Source organism: Euprymna scolopes, chromosome 8 (assembly GCF_053919585.1).
Source record: "Euprymna scolopes isolate OS-2025 chromosome 8, ASM5391958v1, whole genome shotgun sequence".
Classification (NCBI taxonomy): Eukaryota; Metazoa; Mollusca; class Cephalopoda; order Sepiida; family Sepiolidae; genus Euprymna; species Euprymna scolopes.
The window spans coordinates 97,520,914-97,546,404 of record NC_136489.1 but is presented as its reverse complement, the minus strand read 5'-3'; the positions used below and the strand labels follow the sequence as shown (position 1 = coordinate 97,546,404).

At 33.2% G+C, this 25,491-nt stretch overlaps 1 protein-coding gene across 6 annotated transcripts in view; it reads right to left on the bottom strand.

Moving 5' to 3' along the window:
- The window catches only part of LOC145283664 (leucine zipper putative tumor suppressor 2 homolog), a 675,696-nt gene that overhangs the window by 359,732 nt on the left and 290,473 nt on the right, over positions 1 to 25,491 (bottom strand). For all 6 annotated transcript variants that reach the window (XM_080132667.1, XM_080132671.1, XM_080132669.1 and 3 more), the window contains exon 2: positions 21,440 to 21,501. The gene's annotated coding sequence lies outside the window, so the exon portion shown is untranslated. The remainder of the gene's footprint in view (positions 1 to 21,439; positions 21,502 to 25,491) is intronic.

Below are 25,491 nucleotides of genomic sequence, written 5' to 3'. Positions count from 1 at the left end.
GAGAAATAAAAAAAAAAATGAATGCATCTTTAAAATTATCTAAGAAACTATCGTGTGTGTAATTGCAAAATCTTATTTGTAAAATTTAAACAAGAATAATTGATTAATCTTGATCTGGATAAAGTGTGTTTACATATTTGTATGTGTAGGATTCACTCCTAAATGGATGAACCGATCATTATGAATTTTGGAATACACTCCCCATAGGCGAAAAATATCCAAATGTCGATTATATTTAATTTCGTTTCATGCAAAGATAGTAAATGGGGAGGGGGTCTTGGTGCAATTCAGATACCTCTGAGTTTTATGAAATTTAAGCAATAGACGTTAATAAATATTTCCCTAAATTTCAATGTCTTCAGCAAATTTTAAAGGAGGTTTAGGAAGCATAATATGGACCTTCCATTTAAATTTCAAATATTTCAGATTTGCATTACATTTGATTCATTGTCAAAAGACACCCATAAAGCAAAATTCTCTTAATTTAACTTTCTTCATAAGTTTAAATATGGCAAAATTCTAAGAAAATGATCTCCAGACTGTAGTGGAATGGTAACATTCGATTCTAGTATTAAGACTCAATTGCTCTCCTTTAACAATTACAAGAAACCTCTCCAACCACCGATATCCATGACAAATAACACTTTGGCTTAACATTCACAAGAAATATGAACTGGAACAAATATATTGAGGACAATGTGAAGGCTGCTGCAAGAAAGGAGGGTTTCCTCTATCGTGCTTGAAGATTATTCACAACTGAGAGTATCCTGCACCTCTACAAAGCCACGATTCGCCCATGCATAAAGTATTGTTGCCATATATGGGCTGCTGCATCTACCATTAGTCTCTTCCTCTTAGATAGGGTCCTAAAAAGAGTCTCCAGTCCCGTTTTGTCAACTAAGCTCCAACCTCTGACCCATCACTGTAATGTTGGATCCCTGTGCCAGTTTTACAAGTATTTTAATGGAAGGTGACCTGATGAACTCATTCCACTTGTGTCCCCTTGACGTGCATATCCCTGACAAACCTGCTTAGCAAAAAAACACTACTCTACTTTAATAGCTTCTTCCTTCGAACAGCTAGACTTTCGAAATCTCTTCCTGCTACCTGCTTCCCTTGCTGTACTGATGTGCAGAAAATTAAATGTAATTTAAACGGATCAAGTAAAGATTAGATACCCCATAGCAGAATACAAAGATTGGCAAACATTTCAAGTGACACCGGTTGTTCGACCTTGACATTGTCGGTGGTTGTTTGTAAACACGTCAAATAGCAGACATGGTCGAATGTTCGCGAGCAAGATTTAAAAAAAAATATATTTACAAAACATTTTTTTTAATATTAAATATTTACAAAACTTTTAAGGATTAAAAAAAAAACTTTTTTCTATTTACACAAAACTTTTAGTGTAAGTAACAAAACGAACGTAAATTTAACAAAATATTTAAATAAATGGGTGTCTTTCTGAGTGTGTTTTTTTAAATATATTTACAGAACTTTAATAAAACTAATAATAATAATATTTATAATTTTTTTTTTTTTTACATGGGTGTCACCACTTATCAAGGCCCAGAGGCCACTCAAGGATAAGGGTTAATAGGTATACATTAGTCATTGTGATTTTAGCATAGTAAACAGTGGGAATTTTGTAACTTGGATTACTTAGGGGGACGATTCAATTAGAACTTGTTCACATTGGACTTTTTCTTTTTTTTTTTTTTTCATAGGTATCAACACATTATCAAGGCCAAGAGGCCACTCAAGGATAAGGGTTAAAGAGTGTACAGTAGAAATTGGACAATATAATAATCATTAGTAATGAAAATTTGTTAAATTTGATAACTTATATGGAACGGCTCATCAAGAACTTATTTACGTTAGACTTGAAGACAACCATATTGTAGTCAGCCGGAAAGCAGGAAAACGGAAGACAATTCCACAGGCGTGCAGTTCTAAGAAAAAAGCTTTGTTCATGGAATCTACGTTTAGGTTTAGGCACAGATAAAGAGTGGGGGGAATTATTGATAGTGTTTACAGCTAGACGAGTGTTTCTTGTGAAAGTTTGGCGAGGACCATAGATTGAAGCTCAGTCGAACACTTTCCATGAAAATAACGATACATCAGAGACAAACTCGCAACATCTCTTCTGTGAGATAGAGGTTGCAAGGAAGAGAAAAGGACATCTCCTACGAGGCTACGAAGTCTATTTTGAACTCTATCAAGGCAGGACAAGTCCTTTCTAGCAGCTCCTGCCCAGATGTGGCAACAGTACTCCATCCTTGGACGTACCTGGCTCTTATATAAATAGAGAATTGCATCAGCATAAAAATTAAACAGAAATATAAAGAATGAACTATATTAATTACAAAACGTTAGAAACTGAAAATTTCGGACGTTAAACTTACTTGTACTTAATTTGTCTTTATGGAGAAGTAAGCAAATAGAAAGTTTGTTTTTTTAAATAAAAATAAAAATTATAAAAAGATTTGTATCTTGTGATATTACACTTCATCTTTATAAAAAAAATAAAAGTTATAAAAGATATGTGAATAAAATATATTTTTTTAAATCTCGATTGTTTTGCTTATACTTGTGATTTTATGCATAAAAGTAGTCTCGGTCTAGAAGGATTTCTACTTCACTGACCACCTACATACATCGTACTATAAATAAATATTACATTCTATTAAAAACGCATCAAGAAAGATTAAAAAAAAAACAAAAAAAAAACGCTGTACATAAATTAATCTTGGTCGCAAAAATCCGAACAAGTCAGTTATTTTATATTTGTTTCTGCCATTAAAAAGTTTGGTTATAATAATTTTATTAATTTTTTTTTAATTATGTATTTTTTAATTGACATCATCCGAAATTCTCAGTTATAACATCGGTTTATTTATTTATTTGGTATTATTTTACGACCTGTCCCAGCGTAGTATAAACACCCCCAACCATCCCATGTTAAGAACGGCTTTCAGAATAAACACCTCCCAACCTCCCCATGTTAAGAATGGCTTTTGAGGTTGGGGGTGTTTATTCTGAACATAGGGAGGTTGGAGTGTTTATAATACGCTAGGGCACGTCGTAAAAATTTACCATTTATTTATATTATTATTATTAAAAAGTTCTGAAAAGTTATATAAAAAACGCACTGAGAAAGACACTCATTTATTTAAATATATTTTGTTTAAATACGTTCGTTTTATTACTTACATTAAAAAAATTTGCGTAAATAAAAAAAAGTTTTGTTTTTTAATCCTTAAAAGTTTTGTAAATATTTAATATTAAAGAAAATGTCTTGTGATATATATATTTTTTCTTTTAAATCTTTAAAAGTTTTGTAAATATATTTTTAAAAAATCTTGCTCGCGAACATTCGACCATGTCTGCTATTTGACCTGTTTGCAAACAACCAACGGCAATGTCAAGGTCGAACAACCGGTATCACTTGAAATGTTCGCCAATATTTGTCTTCTGCTACAAGTATCTCATCTTTACTTGATCCATTTAAACAGACATGTTGTTGATCTTTCCTAGGCATGATCCAAAATAGTAGGCCCTTATGTCCAAGTGGCAATATGTCTTGAACGTGAGTAAAATAATAATTTGAGACATGCTTTAAAATAAAAATCGTTTGATGAATTTTAATCAAAATCACAATAAGGATACTCGAAACATAATGTTTAACATCATTATATCTTGATTTTAATCTTTATAAATAGGCATAAAAGTGATGCAAAAATTTTCCTTTGAGGGAATGCATTTTTCCCACTCTGGGACAATCATTCTAATCTATATAAATAAAACAATACATGTATGTGTGCAAATATCTAACAGGTAAACTCATAAACTACTGGTCACATAACACTGAAATTTTCAGGAAATAATATTCATTAACCAAGGATGGTTTATAGCGAATAATATTTTGTTCACATACATGAATAACGCGTACTGACATCGGCAAATTTACATGTAAAATATATTAACCACTAGCAAACATTTTTTGCGGCCATACGCATGCACACACTTAATTAGGCTGGAATGCTAAATTTAAATTCTAGCTGATAACACCAAGTCTTTTTTTTTTGTATTAATAAAAAAGAATGAAATAATACGTCAATTTTAATCGCGGTTTTGAATTTGTAAGCCTATATATCTCTTATTTTATGATCTCATATTTATTTCATATATATTTTTAAGATGGAGGGGTGGAAAATAATATACGGAATACGAACCGTGCTGAAATAATAACATTTAGAAAGCCATTCTTAATATGGGGAGGAAAAGGTATTTTTAAAACAATTTTGTACTTTCACCTAGCAATTTATAAAATAAGAAACTGAAATACGGACCGTGCTGAAATAGCGTTATTATTTAGAAAGCCATTTTTAATATGGGTAGGGTAGGGTAGGGTATGTTTTTTACTATTCTTTACTTTCTCCTAAGAATTTAAAATAATTGTCTCAGTCATAAAGATCAAGCAACCAAGTTGTTTTCACCAGGCATCATCATCTCCTTAAAAACAACTGGGGGGGGGGGGAGATATGAGGTCGCTGAAATGCTGCACCAGAAAAGATACTACACTTTGATCTTAGCAAAAAGGCCAAGTAAGCGTAATATAATTTCCTGTCATGCATTATCTCCTCCTTAAAAAAAACAAAGCAAAGATACAAAATAATCGATACAGAATATATTTTAAGAATGGGGGGGGTATGGAGTTAATCCCGGAAATGGCTGAAGTAGTTTACGATATCAAAAAAACTTTATTTTATATATATTTTAAAAGAAGAGGGGAGTGGGGATACGGAGTCATATATTTATAAGAGACAGGGAGGATATGAAGTTAACCCCATAAATGGCTCAGGCTGTTTAGGATCTCAATATTCCTTTATTCCATATTTACTTTTTAAGGGAGGGGGTGGTGATATAGAGTCAGTTCCGGAAATGGCTGAAGCAGTTTACGATGTCAAATTTTTTTTATTTCATATCTATTTTTAAGTGAGGGGCAGGGGGTGATATGGAATTAGTCCTGAAAATGGGTGAAGCAATTTACGATTTCATACTTACTTTATTTCATATATATTTTTAAAAGAGCGGGGAGGGAAACTGACATTCAGAATACGGACTGTGCTGAAATAATAGCGTTATTATTCAGAAAGCCATTATTAATATGGGGAGCGTCGTTTTTAACTATTCTGTACATTCATCTAACAACTTAAAAATTGAAAAATGGCACACAGGATACGGACTGTGCTGTTATTTAGAAAGCCATTCTTAATATGGAGAAAGGAAGGTATCTTTCACCTAACAATTTTATAAATAAAAAAACAAATGATATACAGAATAAGAACCGTGCTGAAATATTAACGTTATTTAGAAAGCCAATCTAAATATAGGGAGGTTTTTAAAACCATTTCGTACTTTCACCTAACAATTTATTAAATTAAGAAACTGACATACAGCTTACGGACTGTGCTGAAATAAACATTATTTAGAAAACCATTTTAATATGGCGATGATATGGGTTAAAATTATGAAAAATGATCGTCGAAATTAGTAACGCATAAAGAAATTATGAAAAATGATGAAATGTGAGTTAATTGATTGGTGTTTTTTTAATGAAATAATCAAACTAGACAATATATCAAAGCTATTATTTTCGTAAAGGGGTTCTATAATGTGGGTTAAAATTAGGAAAATGGTTGTCGAAATTAGTAATATATCCAAGAATTATGAAAAATGATGAAATGTGAATTTATTGATTGATGTGTTTGTAATGAAATAATCGGCCCAGACAATATATCAAAGTTATTATTTTTGTAAGGGAGGGTAGGCGAAAATGTAGATTAAAATTATGAAAAACGATTGTCGAAATTAGTAACATATTCAAGAATTATGAAAAATGATTAAATGTGAGTTAATTGATTCATGTTTTTTTTAATGAAATAATCAAATCAGACAATATATAAAAGTGTTTATTTTCGTAAGGGGGGCGGCTATAATGTGGGTTAAAATTATGAAAAATGATTGTCGAAATCAGGAAAATATTCAAGAATTATCCAAAATGATGGAATGTGTGTTAATTGATTGGTATGTTTGTAATGAAAAAAATCAACCCATACAATATATGAAAGTTATTATTTTCATAAAGGATGTAGGCGATAATGTGGATTACAAATATAAAAAATGATTGCCGAAATTAGTAACATATCCAAGAATTATGAGAAATGATAAAATGTGAATAAATCTATTGGTGTGTTTTTAATCAATTAATCAACCCAGACAATATATCAAAGTTATTATTTTCGTAGTGGGGGGGGGGCGATAATATTGCTTAAAATTATGAAAAATGATTGTCGAAATTAGTAACACATCCAAGAATGATGAAAAATTGATGAAATGTGAGCTAATTGATTGGTGTGTTTGTAATGAAATAAAAAAAAAACCTCGGACACTATATCAAAGTTATTATTTTCGTAAGGGGGGCAATAATGTGCGTTTATATTATGAAACATAATTGTCGAAATTAGTAATATATCTAAGAATTATGAAAAATGATGAAATGTGAGTTGATTGGTGTGTTTGTAATGAAATAATAAACTCGGACACTATATCAGAGTTATTTTTTTCGTAATGTGGGTTCAAATTTTGAAAAATGTCGAAATTAGTAACATATCCAAGAATTATTAAAAATGATGAAATATGAATTAATTGATTGGTGTGTTTGTTATTAAATAATCGGCCCAGACAATATATAAACGTCATTATTTTCGCAAGGAATGGCCATAATGTGAGTTAAAATTATGAAAAATGATTGTCGAAATCAGTAACATATCCAGGAATTATGAAAAATGATGAAATGTGAGTTAATTGATTGGTGTATTTGTAATGAAAAAAAATCAACCAAGACAATATTACAAAGTTATTATTTTCATAAGGGGAGGGGGCTATAATGTGGGTTGAAATTATAAAAAATGATTTTCGAAATTAGTAACATATCCAAGAATTATGAAAAATGATGAAATGTAAGTTAATTGATTGGTCGGTTTTAATGAAATAATCTGCCCAGACAATTTATTATTTTCTGTAGGTGGTTAACAATATTTTCTGAATTTTCAATGTTAATTTCGGGAATGACGTCACAGTTGTAGTGGTTAGTCAAAAGACACATTATTATGTTGCTCTTTAACGTGCTCTGGAGTTCTCTAGCAATCAACAAACCTTCACTTTTGGGGTGGGACTGGAGGGAGTAATGTCCATTTTGGGGTCACTATGCAATCTCCTACAATGTCATTAAAAAAATATGGGATAACTATGAAATCATATTCCGGAAATATCGTTTCTCTTACTAATGTGTTGGTGGTGGTTGTGGTAGCAAGCGGGAAGAACTACATTAATACTGAAAATTGTGGTAAAGTAAAAGTTGCTTAATCATCATTCGCCTCAATGCATTTATGTAATTATTTGGAAAACCTGCTGAGTTATGGCCAAGAAATGATATCATTTCACTTAACATGATGGTGTCAGTAGTAGGAAGGGAAAGAACACAGTAATGTGGAATTTTATAGTGACACAAGGGTTGCCTAACCACTAAGGTTTTCAACATATTTGCTTATTTGTTTGTAAAGCTTGCTGAGTAGTCCTCACGAAAATGACGTCTCTTTTCCAAAAGATTTTGTTGTCGGTAGTGGGGAATAATGAAACAACAATGTGGAATTTGATAATGAAGCAAGGGTTGTCTAATCACTTAACTGTGTCAATGTATTTATGCATTAATTTTAAAATCCTGCTGAGACATCTTCTAAAAATGACATAATTTTTCTTACAATAATAGCGCCGTTAGTGAGGAAGGAAAGAAATGCAGTAATGTTGAAATTTATGGTGAAGCAAGGGTTGCGAACTCATTAACCAACACAATGTATTTATGTATTAATTTGGAAATCCTAATGATCCATCTTCTAAAAATGATTTCAATTTTCTTAAAATTATGGTAGCCTTGATAGAAACAGAAATTATTTCATATATGTTGTACAATACCTGTTGAGAGTATGTTAGATTGTTTCATATATGTATATAAATTACCCATCCGAAGGTAGGTAAACATATATTAAATATGTCTTGTAAATTACCCGTCCCAAAAAGGTAAAATTATTTCATATACATTCTGTAAATTACCTGTCCTACAAAAGGTACAATTATTTCATACATGTGTAATAGCCGTCCTAAGGTAGGTAAAATATGCTTTTGCTCGAAATAGCAAATGATACATAGACATTAAAAATTCTTTTCTCCAAAGAATAACAATAACAATTATATTCAAAATCAACTTAAATTTTCTCATTGTTTATACGGTCCGGAGCAACACCGGGTAGCCCTGCTAGTTATTTGATAAAAACAAAAAAAGAAGGATAAAGAGGTAAATAATTCTGAAAGTAAAGACTACTAGACAACGCCCGGAAAATACAGATTTCTTGTGTGTGTATATATATATGCATGCGCGTACACACACACGAGAGATTGCACAAGTATGAAACACTATTGTTTGTAGGCAAATATATATATATATATATATATATATATATATATATATATATAGAGAGAGAGAGAGAGAGAGAGAGAGAGAGAGAGAGAACATAAAAATGTTAACGCATTCAACAAGGATTTGTCCCCTATGAGAATTTATAAACCATCAACCTATGCGTAATGCAAGGTTCCAGCCGTTGTTGTTAAACACTAGATGACTAAGCTTACTGCATATGTCCACTTCATTGATATAATATAGAATTTAAATTCTTTCTTTTCTCATCCTAACTTCACAAATTCAATACAAAACTGCAGATTTAAAGGTGACTTTGCAACTAGGTTCGAATCCTTCGATTGGTAGTAATTATCGTTTCCTAAACTGAAAATTGTGTAAGCATGAAACAAGTGTCTGTAGAAAAACATATACACACATTATATATATATATATATATATATATATATATATATATATATATATATATATATATATATATAAACATGGAGTAAATCGCTAAGAAAGCAGCAGCTAAATCTACTTTTGTTTCTCAGTCCTCTTAAATCGATAATTATATATTAAAAGAATTAATATGAAAATGTATTTAAAATAAAATCCATTTCCTTATAAATTCGTTGCTAATGTGTTTTTTAAAGTTTGCTTTTAGCTTTATTTAAATTACTTTAGCTTTATTTAAATTACTTTAGCTTTATTTAAATTACTTTAGCTTTATTTAAATTACTTTAGCTTTATTTAAATACTTTAGCTTTATTTAAATTACTTTAGCTTTATGCCAAAGCAAATGACTGCAACATACCATTTTAAGCTAAATTAGGTGTTTATAGACATTAGGTGACGCCTTTTACAATAAAGAGGTTCGATACATTAAAAGAATAAAATAAATACATAAAATGGATATTAAATTGCAAATAGTTTATCAAAAAAACTAACCTAGCAGAGTCAGCCATCTTTATTTGTCCACTGTTATGTTTTTAGTAGGAAGTACCATTTGGGCTTAGCAGGTGGTTAATAAAACCATCGCGAGTTGTCAATTTCAACATTATTTTACTACCGTATCTATAATAAATTAGGTTAACATTTAAAATGTTAAAAAAAAACAGCTTAATGATTCATATTTATATTATTTGGATTATTCAGACTACTATTAAAGTTGATTGTTATATTTACAACGTTTCGGCCAATATAATCTTCGAGCCCTCTTCTGGCACATTTTTGAACTTCGCCACCTAATAGTTGCACTTTATATAGAATTTCGAACTGAACTCTTGAGATTTCTCAAGTAAGCAGTGCTTATATTAGGCAACAATGATCTAATAAAAAACTATTATAGAATTTAGTACAATATGCTAAGCAAAATGACAAAAAGCATATCCTTTACAGGACAGATAACAATATCGTATTGTAGTATTATTAGACTGGGATAATATTCAGGAGAAACTTACTAGATTTCAAGTGATTGGGGTTTACTTTAACTTAAAAACGTTTTCATAAATAAATGCTGGCAGTGTTGAAAATGTTATTGCGAATGTAGCAGTTTAATATTCTTGTTCTATGATAAATAACAATGTGTGTGTGTGTGTGTGTATATATATATATATATATATATATATAAGAAAACGTTCAGTACAACTACCGAAATTCAATAGCGGAAGTGACCTAGGCAATTGCGAATTTCACTTTTTCCTCCTTTATTTTATTTTTATTTAAACGTGATTACCCCGAGAGGCGCCAAATTTATAAGTGCGAGAAACATGCTTTGATCGTCTCCAATTCAAGAGATCCTTTCCCTCTTATTTCGGCAGAGAGCATATCGGAGCCTCATGCTTTTCAGACTGAATCCCCAACGTGGGGTGTTTGAATTAATTTCAAAGTTTATAGTTTTGATGTGAAAGACGCGAAATATTCATCTCTATCAAGGGAACTTTCCCCTCTTTATCCCGACAGAAAGCGCTGATTCAAGAAGTCTCTGGCGCGGTTTATTTGAAATAAATTTAAATAGTTTTGCTTGTTTTAAGTCAAAGGTATGATTATGCTAAGTCTCAGTGCCTATCGCAAATTCAAGCACAATTAAACAATGTATCGCCATTAATAAGTAAATTTTTATTAAAAGAACATAATTGTGGACATCCGTTGACCCTGTCACACCATAGAAACCCCTCCTCTAATAATTAATACATATGATCTCAATCAATGAATTACATAACAAAAAAAACACATTTCATTTGTTACACACCTATATTTGAATTTTAACAGACATTTTTTCCAGAATGAATATTAACTGTCATATTTTTAAAAAATAAATTAACGGCTATATGACGTACTTTAAAAATATCCCTCTCTTTAACAACGCACACCCCTCCACCTCCTTTTTGAATTTCCAACGTCTTTTTCCGTTGCTGAGATGGAAGAAATTTTTCAAATATTTGTACTGGTGTTTTTGTTTTCTTAATTTTATTCATCCAGCGGAAGTCTCGAAATAAAGACGAAGTGTTGATGAACACATAACTGTTTGTTCCTTTTTATTTCTCTCTCTCTGTCTCTCTCTATATATATGAATAAGGACGTGGCTCAGAGGTTAAGGAATAAGGGTGGAGAGTTGTATATTTTGGTTTCTGCTTAACTGATGGCACCGAAGTCATATATTATCTTAGTTTTAATCTACTACCATATATTAGGTTCAATATATTAATCGATAAAAAAAATGCCTATAATAATAAATTAAAAAACGACCCTGGTGTCTAACTCTGTCCCGTGGGGAGGCATAGTAAATAGGTATAATAATAAATATGTAATCTGCATTAATTATTAATTATACTATCATATTTAAGCGTAATTTGCGACTGGGTAACAACGAGCTGCCTGCTAGTATATATATATATATATATATATATATATATATATATACATACATACATACATACATGATGATTGCAACGTCTTGTCAGACAAGTGCCACTCCCTCAGACATTTAAAATTCATGAGCCCAAATGCCTGAGGGAGTATCTATACAAATATGATGTTACAGAGTCTTAGCTTTGTACGACAGCTAAGTCTCTCTCTCGGTTCAAAATGTTGAGATCCAGCAACAAGCAAGAGCAAGATAGCCAGCAACAAATTAAACTGCAGACCAGCTTAATGCGGGTACTAGTCTTCCGCTTTATGGTTTTTTAAATCAGAGATTTGCTTCTCCTAGAAAGGTTGCCTTCACTACGGCTTACGGGTGCCCTCTCCACCCCAATACACATATACACACACACACAAATATACACGGTGCTAGTTGGCCGTTGGCCCAGAAAAAGAGTTCATTCGCCCTTTTAATCCTTCAGGGAGACTAGCCGCCCTCCTTACCAAACAAGTCTGGTGGGGGAACCAGTTTAGTCGCCGGTGACCCGACCATGAGGCAGGTAGTACTGGGTTACATCGTACCAGTAGCATATGACATGACCTGACGTATATATACATACGTAGATATGTATATATATACGTATATATATACATAGATACATATGTATATACATACATAGATACATACTATCATCCATATATATATATATATATACATAAATACATATACATATCACATTTCTGTCATATAAATAAAAAATACAGATGAAACCATTGCAAGTGATTAGGGAAAGGGAGAATGCAAATTGCAATTTATAAATCTTGACGTCTGAAATGAAATTGAAAATAAATCTTTCACTTTTGCTGTTTAAATCTTCCAGTTTTTATTTCCATTAACTTTATTGATCAAGACGTTATTTTATACTATTTTATTACTGCTAACATTGGCTGGCGACGTATAATTTTTGTGTGTTTTTGACAGAAGCTGTATATATTCATCTGTAAGGTAGCCGTTATTCTTTGGTGATTCTTGATTCATTACGCATGTGTTAAAAGAATGAAAAGGTGCATTTTCCTTCTCCATAGAAAACATGAACACTGAATATTGGATGGGATAATGAAGACACAGAAAAAATAGAAGATATGAATAGATAATATTAGTTCAATTCTCAATGTATTAATGTCTTGCAATGAAAATATGTTAACTTTTTGACAGCCTTGCTAAGAAAAACAAGCTATTAAAGCCTTATCTTGACACACACACACACACACACACACACACACACACACATTATATATATTTATTTATATTTATTTATATATATTTATTTATATATATTTATATATATTTATTTCTTTTGTTTGCATTTAATTTTACTCTATATAAAAAAAAAATCTCGCATTGTTCTTGGCTTTTAATTTTACCTTATAATTTTCTTCAACAATGCTTCAAGCAAACTACAACCTACTTTATATATATATATATATATATATATATATATATATATATATATATATATATATATATATAAAGAGAATCTAAACAAAACTGACAAATTGTGAAATGAACATTTTAAAGTAGAATAAATCTTGCAATAAAATTGTTTGCGCTTGAAGATCCTAGCAACAAAAGTAATAAAACTTTGCTGTTCTTTTTTTTTCTATTAGAAACGCAGGAACACACAGAGGCTGAAAAGAGAGGAGATGGCTAAAGAGCAGAAAATGTTCTTATATTTACCATAGTTTTAGTCGGAAATAAATGTCAGTTGTCAACGAAAGTAGGTAACTTTTTTTCTTCCCTATTTGATAATTTTTGTCAAAATGGCGCATAGGATGATGAAGATAGAAAGGCAAAAGAAGAGAATATAAAACTGGAAGGAGGCTTTATTTCATCTGCAAGGAAAGCTAGTAGAACCACTTATTTTGAATAAGTTTGAAAAGGAAAATTGTGTCACATTTTGAAATATGTTATTTAAAATGTACTTTTTATTTTTGAAATATTAAGAGTTATTGTTCCATTAATGACAATGTGTGCAGCTCAACCGGAGATTTCACTACAAAGGCTACCAATACATTGACAGTAGATATCTATCACTTAACTTTATATAGATAAAAATAGCTATAGTATGTGCATATGATTATATATTTGTATAGGATTCACTCCTAAACTTAAGAATCAATTATAAAATTTCGGAACACAGTTGCTAGGCATAAAGGTGGGTAATACAATACATATTTAGTTTTATACAAAAAGGTCAAAGAACAGGTGGAAATCCTTCATAAAAATTCAGATACTTCTGTGTTTTGTAAAATTTTTAAAATATATGTAAGACATTACTCTCCAAATTTCATTTTTTTTGTGTGTATTTTAAAGACTTTTTGTGGAGGGGACGTAATATGGGCACAAGCTCCCATTTAGAAAGTCAATCACATTAAATTTGATCCAGAGTCCTGAGGACACCAATCAAGCAAGATTCACTAAATTTCAATTTCTTGAGATCGTTTAAGCATAAGCCTTAAATATTAGACATTTTCTAGAGTCAAACTCGTGTAATGGATTTTAATGAAAATTAGGATAAGGATTCTAGACTAAGTTATTACTCAAAGTTCACCGTTATACAAACTGAAGACGCCTCAACATTTTTCGATAAATCAACAACTTTTAAAGGCTTTAACTATGCTGAACATGAATACCGCAGAGAAAATTAGCGCAGACAAATAGTTTTCGAGATATAAATATTATGCATCGTAATTTCTAGTAATTAGAATTGGCTGCCATCTTTGTTGTTTTAATGAAATGGGATAGTGAGCATGCGATGTGTCTATGAGATGCAAACGTTTATTCAAGATCATTTCTTTCGGAATAAACAACCCCCACCTAACCTCCCCATGTTAAGAACGGCTTTCGGAATAAATACCCTCACTTCCCCATGTTAAGAACAGCTTTCGGAATTGCGTTGAGTTAACTACACGTATCGTCTGCTCAATGCAGCAATATACCATTTCATTGAAACAACAAAGATGGCGGTCAAATAAAACTGCTAAAAATTACATAACAAAATACAGTTATTTATATCTCAAAAACTTTTTGTCAGCACTAATTTTCCCTGCGACATTTGTTTTCAGCATAATTGAAAATTTATAAAACTCGTCATTTTTTAAGAACATGCTGAGGCGTTTTCAGTTGGCATAACGGTGAACCAAGTTATTATAGTATTATATTTTGATTTTAATATTAAGGAGACATAAAAGTAATTTTAACTGGAACTGGTGCTCTTTATCTATCATACATACTAGCAAATATATATCCTTCGCCCCGATTGTAAATTTTAGCTAGGCTGATAGGTCCACATAATACAGTGTGGGGCAGAGCAACTTGCTTATTTCTATTTATTGCTTCTTCAAAATAAGCAAGTTGCTCTGCCCCACTCTGTATAAGCGGCATTTTTAGAATTACATAATATTAATACAATTTATATTTTTGAAAACTACGTTGATGCACATTCTCTCTCTCATTATATATATATATATATATATATATATATATATATATATATATATATATATATGTGTGTATGTGTGAATGTGTAGATATGTTTTGAAACATAGCGTAAATCATAAATTTATAGCCTCATGTCAAAGTTATAATTATTTTATCACAGTAATGTTTTAAAAACATCTAAATAGCTCAGCTCGTAAAACATCAGATTGGAGATCGTAAGGTTTTAGTTTTGATCATAGCGGTCATGGTATCTGCTTTATAGCTGTATCTCTACAAGAACAATATGTGACACAACGTCGTTTTTAATGGGGGGGGGGGAGTAAAACAGCTCCTAAAAAAGGTGCATTTATTAGAAAGCAAAAATAAAAATTGCCTTAGCATAGCTGGGTTTCCCCTGCATTGACTAAGGACAAATTAACTTGAGTGTAGCATCAGAACAGATACTACACTCGAATCTCAGCCAAAACGTCAGATAAAGAAAATTGCATCTGCTTTTTGTTAGTAATTTATCTGAAAACGTAGTTAAGACCTATTTAAATGGACTAACGGTATTATAATGCCTGAATGTATTAGTTAAGCACAGCACACCATTGGTGGTAATCTTAGAAGATCCATGATGTCTTCTAGAAAACATTGTCAAAGAAAAAAAAAGATACAAGTTTAAAGTAAAACCTTGAATAATTATCTAAACTCGAATGTAAAGTAATATTAAGCCGACTTTACAAATTAATAATAGTTAATTATTGGATTTTAATTAATTTATAAGATGAAACTCTAATGATTTAAACTCGATAGATAACGACACTTCCACCCATTAATATATGTCCTATCAGCAGGCGCAAAGTACTGGGACTGCTGTATTGCCATTTTGGTGAGTGGATCTGGACCATGCAGTAGTCTCTGGTGGGGCCTCTCGATGCCATACTAGTGGGTAATTGTTACGGCTTTACCTTTTCGTGTGCTACAAAAAAAAAAATTTCCTGTCTTTTTCTCTCTTACTTTCCCTCTCTGTACTGCTCTAACCAAGTATGCAGACCTATTCCACAAATCCCCAAACCTCAACATGAAATATATCCAGAATAAAAACTCGATTAAACCTAGAATCCCATCTTTCAACGTAGACCCCTACTACCAGGTCTCCTTCTCCAACATCAGGGGTCTACGTTCCAACCTTCCAGAGGTTGAAACCCAATTACAGGAGACAAAACCGGACATATTATTTCTAAGTGAAACTGGAATAGGACCGACCACTACCCTAGACGAGTTCATAATTAACGGATACTCAAATTTAACAGCTAAATCTGACACCCAAGATCGCCATGGGCATGGAATATGTGCCTACATTAAGGATGGCTTCCCGTGTGGCAGGGATATCTCTAGAGAAGATCCTAATTTACCCTATATGTGCTTCAGAGTTGCACTTGCTAACACCACTGCATTTATATTTGCCCTCTATAGGCCCCACAACAGCGGAGTTACTATCTTTAAGAGCATATCTGAGAAAATTGACCACATACTGTCTTCACATGCCTCGGCTAACATCCACATATGTGGTGATTTCAACGTCCATAACGTGGAATGGCTGACCCATTCAAATAAGACAGATGACGAGGGAAGGTTTTGTCATGATTTTGCCATTGCTTATGACCTTACTCAGATTGTTCGCGAACCCACCCGTGTGCCCGATACACCCGGTCAATATGCAAGCCTCTTAGACCTTTTTCTCTCAACTTCCCTTGAGCTATGTTCATGTTCTGTTCATTCTCCTCTAGGATCCTCCGACCACTCCGTCGTATCAGTTAAGATAAAAACGAAATGTAATAAGCCCCCAGACGTACCCCTCCACCGTACTGTATACCGATACTCTTTGGCTGACTGGGATAGCTTCCGTACATTCATATCTGATTTACCTCTGCACTACATGTTTAAAAAGGATGTGTCCTCTATAGTATCAGATCTGACCGAATGGTTAATTGTAGGCATAGACCAATTCATACCATCTAAAAAATTTCAACAAAAACCTAAAAGCCAGCCATGGTTCCCCCCAGAATGTGCTGCTGCTATCGCGCACAGAAATCACTTTTTCCATAGCTACCAACGTAATAGATGCACTGAAACTAAAGCTGCTTTCAGGTCTGCCAGCAACCACTGTAAAAGAGTAATCAAAAATGCAAGAGAGCTATATGCCCAGTCTGTTAAATCCAAGGTAGCTGATCAGCGGCTTGGATCCCACCAGTTTTGGCAAATAACAAATAAAATCCTGAACAGAAGTGTGCGTTCTATACCAACCATTATCAATGGACCAGAGATCATCTCGTCAGCGTCAGACAAGGCCAAACTATTTGCAAAGAACTTTGCAGCTAATTCTACCCTATGCGACGAAGGCCATCAACTCCCCATATTTCCTCCTATAACACAGAACAAGCTAGGTAACATACAAATATCCGTGCAGGAGGTCGCCAAACTAATAAAGAACCTAGATTCCAGTAAAGCAACTGGCCCTGATGGCATCCCAATTATAGTGTTAAAAAAGCTTCAACCAGAACTTGCTCCCATACTTACGAAACTATTTAAGCGCTGCCTTAAGGAGAAGTGCTTTCCGACTCCCTGGAAGACCTCTTCAGTTTGCCCTATATTTAAGAATTCAGGTGATAAGTCATCTCCCTCTCAATACAGACCTATAAGTCTCCTGTGTGTTATGAGTAAGTTGCTGGAATCCATATTAAATAGAGAAATAGTCAACCACCTCAGCAGGAATAACCTTCTTAGTGACACACAATATGGTTTCCGCTCTGCAAGATCTACCACAGATGTGCTGACGGTTATATCCCACAGGATAAGTGAATCTCTTGACAAAGGCTTCCTTTCTAGGGCAATTGCTCTTGACACATCAAAGGCCTTTGATAAGGTATGGCATAAGGGTCTACTTCACAAGATTTCCAGCTACGGTATAACGGGAAATGTTTTCTCAATCATTAAATCATTTCTCTCTGATAGGCTCATAAGAGTAGTGGTCGATGGACAAAAATCGGAGGCCAGCAATATAAATGATGGAGTCCCCCAGGGGTCAATCCTGGGCCCAACTCTCTTCCTGATCTACATCAATGACCTCCCTAAACACATACTTAAATCATTCGTTGACATCTATGCTGATGACACAACCATCTACGGCAACACATCAAAGGCTGTAAATGACAAAGTTCTCTCTGATTCTCTCTTCTCTGATCTCGAGCGCGTGGTTCAGTGGGGGAAGATGTGGCTGGTTACCTTTAATGCATCTAAAACCAAACTCTTTACATCATCAACGCTCTGATCCCCAGCTGGCATCAATTGTGATGGATGGCTCTCGTCTGGGTGAGGCTCCGTGTTTTGACAAGCTTCTGGGTTTGACCTTTACTCCTGATCTGAAATGGAACACGTACATCAAGTCTGTTGCCAAGGTCGCTGGAAAGATGGTGGGATCCTTCTACCGCTCGAGAAGATATCTCACTACTGATGCAATTCTCTATCTATATAAAAGCCAAGTACATCCAAGGATGGAATACTGTTGCCATATCTGGGCAGGAGCTGCTAAAAACAGCCTATCCTGCCTTGACAGAGTACAAAATAGACTTCGTGGCTTAGTGGGGGATGCCCTTTTCTCTACCCTGCAACCTCTCTCCCACAGAAGAGACATTGCGAGCCTGTCCTTGTGTTATCGTTATTTCCATGGCAGATGCTCATCTGAACTGCAATCTCTGGTCCCCCCTCGCCAATCTTTCATGAAAAACACCCGTCTAGCTGAATCCACTGTGAAAAATTTCCCCCACTCTATATCTGTGCCTAAATCAAAACGCGGATTCCATGAACAAAGCTTCTTTCTTAGAACTGCACGCCTGTGGAACTCTGTTCCGTCTGCCTGCTTCCCTCCGGACTACAACTTGGATTTCTTCAAGTCCAATGTTAACAAATTCCTAATGAGCCGCCCCCTTAAGTAAACACTTCATTAAATCTCCTCACTAACTTAATGTACTTGCAATAACCCTTATCCCTGAGTGGCTTCCGGGCCTTGATAAGGGGTGATCACTGTGTAAAAAAAAAAAAAAAAAAAAGTAAAGGTTATTTATGCCAGGAAAGGTAAAAGTAAACCGCTTAATCATAAGTAATACATTTTTAAATTTTTATTTAATTTATTTTTTATTTTCATTTTTAAATTGAGGATCATTTTTCCTGATCACATGATCATCGAGCTCTCCAGATCTAAATCCTTCGCACTGCTATGTATAAAGGAGAGTTGAGAAAAAGGTTAATGCATGATCACTAATAGTTGGTCTCCTAACTCTCCAGATATAAATTCTTTTGCACTGTTATGTATGTGTAGTAGTTGTGAAAAAGGTTAACGACATGACCACATAATACTACATGATCTCTTGAAGTCTCACTAGAGTAATGTCCAATATGAACAAGGATCACCTGATCCTAAGCGATTCATACCTCACGTAAAAGCCGTTATCAAAGATGAAAGAGTTTATTGAGTAAAATTACCAAAAATATTTATTCTTATCCCCAAACATATTTGTCAGTAAAAAAAAAAAAAAATCCATTTCTAATGTCATTTTTGTGTTTTCAAATATGTTACACTGTCTGCATAGGAAAGAATTGGTAAGCAAGTTAGATAAATGAAATTCTTGATCTGCTTAAGGCTGAGATCAATGATCGAAGTAGGATTGCATTTTGGATATACATATGCTCCCCTTGCTCTTGGGTATAGTTCTCATACGGAAATTGCCAATTATCAATAGCTAAAGGCATTGCTCATTGGGTAAAAACAATCAGAGCTCTCCAGCAAGTGACAATGTTTACATTTAAATTTTGCTTACATTCAGCAGGTACCATAAGGCTCTGACTATCAATTTTCGATCGGGGCTTGAGACACTTGCTTGTCTAACCACTGAAGTGCTGTTATACAGCAAAACAGTTTACATGTAAATGTGTGTGCGTATATATATATATATAGATAGGGTGGCCCACTTAAAAGTAGCCCAACCTATCAAATCTTTCTTAAGAACCAACTGACACCACAAGACAAAAAACAATTCTTTTTCCAACAAGATGGCGCTACATACCACACATCTCACAGATCACTGACACGAATTCATGGCATGTTTATGGAAGAGAGAACAATAACAAAAGGATTATGGCCACCAGGTTCCCTGGACTTGTCATTATGTGATTCTTATCTTTGGGGGACTTTAAAACAAAAAAATTATGCAAATAATCCTCACAATCTAGACCAATTGAAGGAGAACATGACCAACGATATCAGGAGAATCACCAGAGAAGATCTACAGGCAGTATCTTTAAACGTTGTTAAACGTGCCTAGAGATGAAAATGGTGTCAACAGTGAGCACTTCCAGCATATTTTATAACACTACATGTCATTTAAACAATGCTACATGTCATTTAAACAATGCTACATGTCATTTAAACAATGCTACAGGTGATTTAAATAATAAAAAAATGTTCTCTCTACTACATTTTTCTAGGCTACTTTTAAGTGGACCACCCTGCATATATACATACGTGTGTGTGTGTGTGTGTGTATAAGTTTTTCTTCTTAAAACAAACATTAGATACGATGATAAATGTAATAAAAATAATAAGCCTACATATAATCTAGTTCAAGCCACTTTAGTATAGGAGAAAGACTGGCAAAATGTCCTTTAGGAGGATAGATACACCACAAGCTATTTAAAAGTACCAATAAAACAGAATAAAACAGTCATAGTTGCATGGAAATATGCAATAGCTAATGCTATTAGCTTTAACAATACCAATTTATGCAATTGTAGAATAAAAATAATTGGCCATTAATGAACTAATGTTATAAAGGAAATGTAAATCATATTAACAAAAAACATTAAGGACTATGAAAAGAAAATTGCGCGTATAACTAACATGCGGTCATGTGTTATAATTACTGGTTTTTTTTTTTCCTAACCGTTCTGTCTTTTGGCAGTAAGATACAATTCATGTGATTGGTGGTGCTATGAAACCACAATGTATCATTAAGTCAAATACTTATAAGGAGCCATCTTTTTGCATGTCGGGGAAAAGAGGGATTTCTAAAGCCAAATAGTTTGAGGAGAAAAATTATTAGATTAGAATGTTTTCCTGCATTAAAGGCTCTCTACAGTAGAAGGGTGGTTGTATTTTACTCCTTATCTGGTTAATCAACGTTACAAAGACAGGAAGTTTGTTGAACACATTTCGTTTAGCAGATGATAATCATTTATTATATATATATATATATACATACGTACATACAAAGAGTCAATATACACATTTCTGTATATTAATTACACATTACAAATATAGCAACTATATAGACTGATCAGAACTTCATAGGCATTAAACATAAAAATGCCTCTAAACTGCTACAAGTTCTTTATCGATCCATAACAATGAGAATGTCTTTCAGCATATCACACAAAGTAGTGCGAGCAAATTTATAAATAGAGAAACAACTTTTTTTTAATAAAAAATATATATACATAAATATAAATAAACTTACGTTTGCATGTTCTTAGATTTTGGAACCAAATTCCGTTTGTGACGTCATCATTCTTGGCATATCTACAATTAAAAGAACAAAAGAAAAACTTAATTTATGAAAAGGCTGCTGTAACTATACACATTTTAATCACAAAAAGTCAAATTACATATTTATCGGTTCTTCCGGCTAGGATCAAAGTGTGATATCTGTTATTTTTCAAGGTCATCTTTCCAGGAATTACCTTCCTTAAAAGAAAGGGTTTGATTTATGTTGTATCGTCAAAAGCATACTTACGAGATGAAGGTAATTTGATTATGACTATTTTAGTAGGTAATTGTTACTGGCCAAACATACCCCTTTGATGTTCACAAATGACCACATCCCATGTTTCACCCATGTATCATAGAGGCAAGTAAATAACTCAATCACAAATAGAGACAAAATAAAAAATTTCAAATATGCTACAATGAGAGTAAAAGTAAATCTTTGACATACCAAGAACTCTAACATTAGAAATTAATTCTAAAGTCTAAAAATGTGCTAAAAAGTTATTTTATAAAAATAGTTTTTCATTCATAAATTGACTTCTCATACTGAGTGTTAAAGCAAGGAGGTATCAAGTATGATTTCTTCAGTCTTTGGTGTGACTCGACTGAGAAATAAACCCTGAACTGACCATTAGCAAACGTTGACCAATTATACAGATTTTTTTTTTTTTTTACAAGAGAGTCAGCACTTATGAAGACCCAAAGTGATCGTTAATAGTGTAGGTTGGGTATAATTTGGATTATTTAAGGGGACGGCACAACAAGAACTTGTTTATATTGGACTTGTAGACGACCATATTGTAATCGGTTGGGTAGCAAGCCAGTGGAACAGTGTTCCACATATCAGGTAGTTCTAGGAAAGAAACTTTGTTCATGGAATCTGCGTTTTGACTTAGGCATAGATAGAGAGTGGGGAAAATTGTTGATAGTGATTGGTGCACTGAGCAGCTCCTGCCCAGATGTGGCAACAGTACTCGATTATAGGACGTACTTGGGTCTTATACAGATAAAGAATTGCATCGGCAGTGAGATACCTACCGGGGTAGTAGAATAATGCAACCATTTTTCCAGCAATAATGACCCAAATTATAAATCTCCATCTTAAAAATTAATATATTAGAAAATTAAAATATTAGAGACTTTAGGAAGCCCTAAACGATATGGTTTGTTTTCTTGTTAAAATTAGTCATTTACTTTTAAGATATGAACGAACATTTGATAATCTAAAAGCGCTCTAGATTGAGACAAAAATTTAAATTGTCTCAGCTTAAAAGGATCTCTCCTTCGCTAACCAAAGAGAAAAGATGAAGTGTGGTATAGGAACAGATAAGTCATCAGAGAGGAAAAAAATCACTCTGGAATTAATTCTAAAATTCAGATTACACTTCCTTCAAAAACTGCTGAACACATCTCAGACACTTCTGCTGAGACTTATTATAAAAGAACCTGTTGCTTCTATAGTCAACCTTGACAAGAAACGAAGCCCAACAAGTTAGAAAGAACTAGCTATCATACAACAATGAAAATAAATCAGTTGCAAAGAAAATAGAGAAATTCCAAATCTGTTCCTCCCAAGACACAAACAGTCATAAAAACGTAATTAAATTTATGATAATCAAATTTGACATCATTACAGTTATAGAGACGACAGTGAGATATCAAATAGACAAATATCAAAAACTACACAATAGAACGACTGGCTTAAGAAAGTCACAGAACAAAGACATTTACAACCACAAAATAAAGGTATGCAACCCCTTCCTGTTTTACTTTGTGTAACCGACTTATTAGAATAGGAAATGCATTCTCAATAGCAAGGCCAGGAGAAATTTCACGGTTGATTCAAGAAAATAAGTTGTTTAAAAATAAAATCTATCATATTTTTTTATTAATGTGATTTATGACCGTTTAGGCTGTGATCATAGCGTAGTATCTGTTAACTGTGGCAAGCGGGAGCAATGGTCAAAACATTGTTATTGTATTCTTATTAATTGATTTGAGCGACGGATGCTCGCTGGATCAGTTATTATGATTAGAAGAATAAACAATTAAATTGAGGAAGAAATGATTGACGTGTAAATCGCAAAAGGAATGCGAAAATAGAAAATAGATGTAAACATTCTTTTGGATTTGGATAAACAAATAACTAGATGGAAACATTAGGTTGGTCTGAGACGTAATTAGGTGACGTGGGAGAACACGTGATGTAGTTAGTTTTCGAGAGAGTCAAAGAGTTGAGGATTGACGACCAGAGCAGACAGACGTCTAGACAAGGGTGGACAGACAGCTAGAAGCGAGCTGTAAGAATAGAAAATGTAGACGTACTGCAGATCCTGTGAAAACCATTTGAGACAACTGTAATAAATTTATATTATAAAAATATAAAGAGTTGTTTTAATGGTTTCACAAATAAGAACAGATGTGTCAATTGGTTGGTGCTAATCACTTCATGGTTTGTCACGGAGCAGCGGGAAGATACAGAAGAACTCTTCAAGAAAACAAAAGGTATGAAGCACATATTATTCTTCTTACATATGAACTGTAAAACTATCCCGTGCGATAAGTCTGATACAACATGATTCAGTTTACACGTCAATATCATGTTCTCCTGACTAAGCAACATACATACGCTTTATACGTTTATTATCTGTCTGTTAAAAGAACAATATCTTACATCCACTAGATAACACATGACACGTTTTAATATATCATCTCCTCCAATATAAACCAATATACAACATTAATTTTATTTAAATACTTAATATTTTTATTATTATGTTTATTAATAAAAAACGCAACACTGAAACAAATGCCAATCTATATCTATCATAGCAAGGCTGAATTAATTACGTTTGTTTCACCAAATTTTTTTTTTAATATATATTTTTATCACACAAAATACATGATAAAAAAGTCCTTGCTTTGAGGATTAAGATATGATTGAAAAACGATTTCTATTTTAATCATTCTAAAAGGCCATAATTTTCAATTTTTTCACAAAGTCGCCCATCCTTTACGTTTTTATCTATATATTTATTTTTTACAAGGGAATCACGATTTATCAAGGTTTGAAGGCCACTCGCGGATAAAGATTAATGAGTATACTGTTATAACCGGGAAAAACAGCATAGTAATAGTTAGTGGTAGGAATAGGGTAGAAATGGATTATTTAGGAGGACAGCTCAACAAGAACTTGTTTACATTGGACTTGAAGACGGCCATATTGTAGTCAATCGAAATCAGTTCTAGGAAAGAAGCTTTGTTGATGGAATTTGTGTTTAGATTTAGGCACAGATAAAGATTGGCAATAAATTATTAATAGTGTTTTTTTTTTTTTTTTTTTTTTTTTTTACATGGAGGTCACCACTTATTAAGGCCCGGAAGCCACTCGGGGATAAGGGTTATTGCGTGTACAGTAATCAATGGGATAGTATCATAGCAATCGTTAGTATTGGAGATAGTGGTTATAACTAGATGAGTGTTTTTGTGAAAGTTTGGCAGGGGAGGGAATAGATTGAAGTTCAGATGAGTACTTGCCATGATAGAGCAGAGACAGAGCTACGTCCCTTCTGGGCATTACCTACTAGGTTTCAAAGTCGGTTTTCAACTTTGTCATAGCAGGATAGAGTAGTCCAGACAGCTCTTGCCCAGATGTGGCAACAGTACTCCATTTTAGGATGTACTTGACTCTTATACAGATAGAGGATTGCATCAGGAGTGGGATATCTTCTGGAACGGTAAAATCATGCAACCATTTTTTCCAGCAGCCTTGGCAACAGATTTGATGTAAATCTTCCATTTCAGGTCAGAAATGAAAGTCAAACCAAAAAGTTTGTCAAAACAGGAAGCCTCTTTTTGATGAGAGTCAATTATATCAATTGAGGCGAAGTGGGGATCAGAGCGTTTATTGGTGAAAAGATAAAAGCTTCGTTTTGGATGCGTTAAAACTAACCAATTACTTTTTGCCACATTGCACCAAATACTTAAGTTTCTCTATATTACTCTCACACTAACGGTATTTCA